Raw genomic sequence first — 7,191 nt, forward strand, 5'->3', positions numbered from 1 at the left:
TGAGACCTTTAGCTCTCAAAGGAGTGTCAGAATTTCTAGTGTGGTGCTAAATTTCGATGATTTCAACCTTCTCCCCTCCCTGTTTTCATCCCTCCTAATTCTCATCCATCTCCTGGTCTCAAAGACCACAGCCTCCCATGCAGAGGGACAGGAGAAAAGTGATTTCCGTTATTTCTGTGTGTACCCTTTGAGCCCCTCACACTATGGCTGGGACTTGGGAAATGGGGTTTTTATTCACCGCCAGTTTAAGCCCCAGCTCTAGGGAGATGGGTGAGGAGCTTGCTGAGAACTGTTTCCCTCTCGATACACACTCTGAAGCTTGCCAAGTGGCAGTATATGGTCTTTCTCTTAGCATCTGTTCAACCTCTCCCTGCCTCTTAGCCTTCCTGGATCATCTGTCTCTGGGGCCAAGCATGGGCTGCTTCTGAAATGCAACCTTTCTACATTAGTTTCCTGGAAACTCTCCAGCCTCAGAACCACTGACCACTGATGATTTCTTATAGGTGTAACCTTTCTTGTCCCTCCTATTCATCCTTGTATCTGACGTCCCACATTCAATCTGTGGTTACCACCATTTCCCTGTGTGAGAGTTGGGCAGATGGAGATGTCATGGTGGGGGTGTGTGTGTAAGTAGGAACATGTAGGGCTGGAGAAGACCTTGAGCTCCTGTGCCACCACATTTCCTGAACTGAACTTGCACTTTTGTGTGCTCTCCCTCTCTCTTTCTCTGTCTCTCTCTCTCTCACACACACACACACATGCTGAAAATGGGAATCAGGAGTGAGGCAGGATGCCAACTCCAATTATGCAGAGAAAAGGCAGATGGTGGGAGTCCAAATCAATCTTTATTTTGTTGCTCAAGATCTTCTGGAAGGAAGTTCTCTAACCTCCCTCAAAGAAGCTGGCCAAGCCTCGAGATGCCAGGCTTTGGGCAGGGTTTCCAAGTCACCTATTCCCAATTTAATTTGAAACAGCAAACACATTTTGTTTGGCCTGACTCAAATCTTTCCTTCTGCAATGGAAGCCTGTTTTCCTCCAAGTCCACTCTCAGCAGTGAAAACTATTAGCTGCTTGAAAGGTGCGTGATGAACAGCTATGCCTTGGGAAAAGCAATGCTGTAGAGGCCAAATGCTACCACCAGCTCAAGAACAAAGTGTGGCCTTCTTCCTGTTACCAGACCAGAAGCTTGAACACTTGACTTTTTGCCATCTGTGGACACAAACACACTGGTGGTGTGCAGAGCTGAGTGTCCACTCTGGTCTGGATCCTACCCTGCAACCTCTTGGCAGATGCAGTAGTCAGAAGTACTTTGGAAACCCTCATTTCTCCACCTATCAGCATCCTCTGGCTTCCCTAGGGCAGTTGCTGGGGTAGGCCAACAACTTCTGGCAGCTATGGAAGAGCTCATGTTCCTTTCAGATTTTATGTCCAAGTCTGGGGCTCTTCAAGGGGTATGCCCTAGATCCCCTAGACTGACAACAACTCAGGGCTCTCTCACTATGTTGATCCAGTGAATTCCTCAGACCTGGGATGTCTGAAGGGGGTTTCTATAAACGTGAACTTAGGATGAGGTTGTGCCCATCATGCTACCCTGTGCCCTGTGGGTACGGATTTTCTGAATTCCACCTTCTGGGAATTATCTCCTCACCCAGTGACCTGCTGAGCTCCCTCAGCCTGCCTCAGGAAGAGCAGGAGGAAGGAAGACAGGTGCAGTGAGCCCTGGGTGGGGTGTGGACGAGTTCCTGGCAGGCCGGTGCCTGGCAGACAGAGGAGGAGCTGGCACGTTTATTTTCTCAGCACTGGTGTCATTGCATCTCCTGCGGCACTGTGCTGTCGCTCACTTAAAATACCCTTATCCTACAGGAAAAAGGACAGATGAGAGTTTAAATTTAGTGACAGCAGATAGGAAGGGGGGGACAGAGACCATGGAAAATGTGGTGCGCTGGTGTTTTCAGAACAGAGGTAGGAACCCTGTGATTCCTGGATGGGGATTCTGATCTGCAAGGACAAGGGAACCTCTGTCCCAAATATCCAGTCTTGACTTGACCCAAATTTCTGCAGTTCTTACCCCAACTCCACAGCACCTCCCCTGCCTCCTGATCAGATGTGGTCTTTTCCCCTGGAATGCTTGCATTTTCTGACCGTGCTGCCCTTTTGCTATGGGTCACACTGTGGCTGGTTCTGGGTGGGGGGGGACGGTTGTCAACAGGGACAAAAGCAACATTTGAGAAACAACAACAACAACAAAAAACAGTTGCTGTTGAGTCAATTCTGACTCATGGTGATCTTGTGTGTCAGAGTAGAACTGTGCTCCATAGGGTTTTCAACTGACTGATTTTTCAGAAGTAGATCACCAGACCTTTCTTTCAAGACACTCCTGGGTAGGCTCGAACTTCCAACTTTTTGGCTAGCAGTCAAGCATGTTAACTATTTGCACCACCCAGGGACTCTTCTGATTTTAGTTAGGGTACTGAAGGGAAAGTAGTCTTTATTCCATGACCCTATTATAGAAGAGGGAAAGTAAGTCCAAAAGGCACAATGCAGTGAAGAGAGGGTAACATAACCTCCACAGAACAACCGGGTAAAGCCCAGAGTACCGAGCCAAAGGTGGATTTCCAGATTAGGCTTTTCGTGCTACCTTGTCGCCCTGAAAGCTTAGCAGTCCATTGGGCCAATCATCTCCTTTCTCATGTCTTACTCTTGGTATGCCATTTTGTTGCTTTGAGGAAATCCTAATGCTCAGAGAGGGCACCTCTTCCAGGGTGGGATGGTTGGGAGCAGTGGCTGAAATCATGGGCTATGCTGTCGGCACTGTCTGTGTTCAAATCCCAGCTACTTAAAGTTCAACCAGTCTTTAACTTCTCTAAGCTTTGGTTCATCACCTAGAAAGGGGAATTGCTTATTCAAAGGGTTGCGTGAGGCTTAAATAAGAATGCTTTTTGAAGTCACTCAGAATTGGCATGATGTAAAGTACACAATAGGAGTGGTGCAAACCGCTAACGCACTCGGCTGCTAACCAAAAGGTTGGAAGTTTGAGTCTACTCAGGGGTATCTTGGAAAAAAGACCTGGCAATATACTTCCAAAAATCAGCATTGAAACCCTGTGGAGCACAGTTCTACTCTGACACACATGGGGTTGCCATGAGTTGGAATTAACTCAATGTCAACTGTTTTTTTCTTTAAGTACATAATATATGTCAGCTATCATTATTGTTAACTACTGGGAGATTGACAAAACCATCTCTAACCCCAGAGATGATGGGGTCTTTAAAAGCATGAAGTCTTGGGGATGGCAGGATTCCTAAAGTTCACTCAGGCCAAGTCTCCATCCAAAGCCCAGGCAACATGGGGTTGTGGTATGAACACGTGCTTTGGAAACAGGTATACCAGGAGTTTTATACCTAGGCAGGTTACAGATGCTTATTGTGGTGAATACCCATAGGACAGTGGCTATTTTTAGAGTGGCCCGACTGTTTTAAACAGGCACAGGGTTATTTTTTAACAGATGAGGGCTTTAGCAAACAGGAGCTGCTAGGGTCTTAGTAAGCAAAATCTCACAGGTTTTCGGATGCCAGCATCTGTTGTTGACTTTCAGCTACACAGGCACAGTTGACCTGAGATTAATTCACCAAACAGATGGTCTTTTGGTCTCACCCTCAAATGGGCAGAATCTAAGTTATTAATACTTTTTAGGTAAGGCACTGATGGGTGAAATAATTTTTTGTTCTCATATGTTTTTCAGCCAGGTTTTCAGCCTGAGCCTCAAATCTCGAAAGGAGCTGAGTTCTACTCCACAGCATGTATGTATGTGAACTCTGTGCAGGCCTAAGTCTGCCATGCCTGGCCAGTCTCTTACTGTCACTTTTAACTGTATCCTGGTACAAGGGAGTGAGGTATGGAGGAACCATTATCTTAGATTATGAGGCTCATACACAAGCTCCAAAGAGTTATCTCCACCCATGTCAAGGTGGCTCTGAAATTGTAACTCCTATTATTCCTCAGTTTATTACACAATCCTTGACTACAAATTTGAATTTTGGAGACAGACTGTGACTTTAGCTGCAAAGGATGGTGTATTTTTTCCAATGAAGAAATCAAAAGAATTGGGGATCCCTTATTACATAGGGGATATACCATCTTCTTGTTAAAGTAGTGAAATAATTGAACTTACTGGAAATCCAGAGGCTCAAAAAGGCAATTAAGAAGGCCAGTGTCTGGAATGTCAGGACTCTATGAATCAAATTTGCTCGAGGAATCAAAGAAGAGTTGGTTTGGTTAAAACAACAACTAAACAACATAGGATTTGGTCTTACTAGTTAATAGGAGCAGATAGAAATTAAAAGAAAAATAAATGGCTAATTAAGCAGAAGAAGTGAAAGATTTCACTTGAAGAAGGATTTATGATTGCCAAAAATAGGCTAGACGCATATGAAAGGAGCATGAGGTCTTGGAAGCCAGGGCAGACCAGGCAGATCTGAAAGGGCCTAATGGCTCTTAATAAGAGGATTAGAAATAAGTGGTCACTGAAATGACTATAGAATTGGGTAAGATAAGACAAATACAAAAGGAATGCAGATTCTAATCGAGTGAGGGAAATTTGCTCGGATCTGAGTGGGGAGCCCTGGTAGCACAGTGGTTAAGAGCTTGGCTGCTAACCAAAAGGTCGGCAGTTCGAATCTACCAGCACTCCTTGGAAACCCTATGGGGTAGTTCCACTCTATGCTATAGGGTCACTATGAGCCGAAATCGACCCAATGGCAACAGGTTTGATTTTTGAATGTGGATGCAGGGGCAGCCCATCTATCTACCCAAGTTGGTGAGGTGGGATAAGGTGCAATGTACAAGTTGACTTGCTGATGTGAACTGTCAAGCAGGTCCAGCAGAAAGCCTGGTCCACCAGAAGAAGGCTCAAGAATTCACCTGCAAGAATTACCTTGGTGGTATAACCCTAAGGTCCATAATCCTATTCTTCAGTCTCTGACAAGCAACTTTTTTTTTTTTTATTGTGCTTTAAGTCAATGTTTACAGTTCAAGTCAGTTTCTCATACAAAAACTTATACACACATTGTTAGTTGCACTCCCTCTCTCCACCCTGTATTTCCCGTGTCCATTCAACCAGCTTCTGTCCCCCTCTGCCTTCTCATCTCGCCTCTGGACAGGAGCTTCCCACTTAGTCTCATGTGTCTACTTGAGCTAAGAAGCACACTACTCACCAGTATCATTTATGTCTTATAGTCCAGTCTAATCTTTGTCTGGAGAGTTGGCTTCGAGATTGGTTTTAGTTTTGGGCTAACAGAGAGTCCGGGGGGCATGACCTCTTGGGTCCCTCCAGCCTCAGTCAGACCATTGAGTCTGGTCTTTTTACTAGAATTTGAGGTCTGCACTCTAGTTTTCTCCTGCTCCATCAGGGACTGTCTCTTGTGTTCCCTGTCAGGGCAGTAATTAGTGGTAGCTGGACACCATCTAGTTCTTCTGGTCTAAGGCCACTGAAGTCTCTGGTTTATGTGGCCCTTTCTGTCTCTTGGGCTCATATTTTCCTTGTGTCTTTGGTGTTGTTTTTGTTTTTTCTTGTTCTTTTTGAGTTTTTTTGGCACTAATTTTTGACCCAACAATCTCAGCCTTCCTGGGATTGTAAAACTGCTCTTCTTAGTGGGTAAATGACTTTACAACCCTGAGAAGGGATAAAATTTATTATAGAGACAGTGAGGTAAATCATATTTTGATGTTAAGTTTAGGAGTAAGTTTTATAATCTGCATATATTTAAGTTAAATCTAATTTTAGCCTTGTGTTTTAGACTTGAAATGTGTATTGGTTTTCCAGTCAGATTCTGACTTATGGCGACCCCATGAGTGACAGAGTAGAACTGTGCTCCATGGGATTTTCAATGGCTGTGACCTTTCAGAAGTAGATTGCCAGTCCTTTCTTTTGAAGTGCCTCTGAGTAGATACAAACCACAAACCTTTTGGTTACTAGCCAAGCGCTTAACCATTTGTGCCACCTAGGGACTTAATGATTATTTTAGGAAAGGTATAAGATGCTGCTCAAACATATAAACAGAGTGTTTAAGACAAATCAAACATTCAAACATGGTAAATCAAGTAATTAGATTTCTAAGAGTTGCCTAAGTTTTAAGAAAGATTTTGCATGTAAGGATTTTAAGTCTACCTTGTCAGGCAATTGAAGTGTGTGATGAAAAAAATCAAATTTATTAAACATATTAATATGGTCTAAAGCAGTTATGGAAATTTTACTAAGTTTGTTAATGGGGCTAATTTTTAAGGAAATTGAAATCCATTCAAGATGAGTTAAACATCAGTGAAAGAATAAGTGAAAGTAATGTTTTTTTTTTTTTTAAATAGAACTTATTTATAAATAGAATTTCAGGATTTGTAAGTTGAATTTAAAAGGCTTAAGCAAAACTAGGTTTTATACTTACATTTTTAGTAAATTAAATATTAATTTAAAACTGTGGTAACTGGAAATAGTCTTTTCCATACCGTTAGATATTAAAAATATTTATGCTGATGGAGAGTAAAGCGTGTACCAGCTGTTGGATCAGGCAGGGTGACTGGACCCAAAGAAATCTAAGAGATGGACAAGAGATAGCTGAAAGAAGAGTGGAGACTCCTAAGGGAGTTTAGGTCCAGGACACAAGTGAGAGGTGGCCCCTCAAAGCTGCAATAGAGTTCATAATAGAGCAACTGAGGAAACCGACCTCCTCCCTTCTGGGAAGATTTAGGCAACCACATCAATCTCTTGACTGAAGAGTCCTCTCAACATAGTTTAATTTCATGGTCACTGGTGTAGCCTGACTCTGAAATCAAGACTTCTTCCATTGCTCTTCTAAATACTTTGAAGTCTCTTTTATAGGCTTTGGCTCCACAGTTACAGTCTCTTATATGTAATTCCAAAATCCGTAAAGCTCTGAAGTATTTTTAATGAGTTCGATGCCAAAATTCATTTGGTGGTCTCACCTGCCCTGAACTTACGTGAGGCTATTTATAGGTTATCTCAGAGTAAATATTCATATGTTTTGCTGAAGAAGTATTAATATACTTCATTTTAGGCTGCTGCTCCAAACCTAGCTGGGTAAAGTATGTAATTTATGGTACATGTACTATATTACCTTACTAGAATCCCAGAAATTCTGAATACCAAAACACACCTGTCTCCAAAAGTTTCAAATAAAG

Source organism: Elephas maximus, chromosome 4, assembly GCF_024166365.1.
Source record: "Elephas maximus indicus isolate mEleMax1 chromosome 4, mEleMax1 primary haplotype, whole genome shotgun sequence".
In the NCBI taxonomy this organism is placed as follows: Eukaryota; Metazoa; Chordata; class Mammalia; order Proboscidea; family Elephantidae; genus Elephas; species Elephas maximus.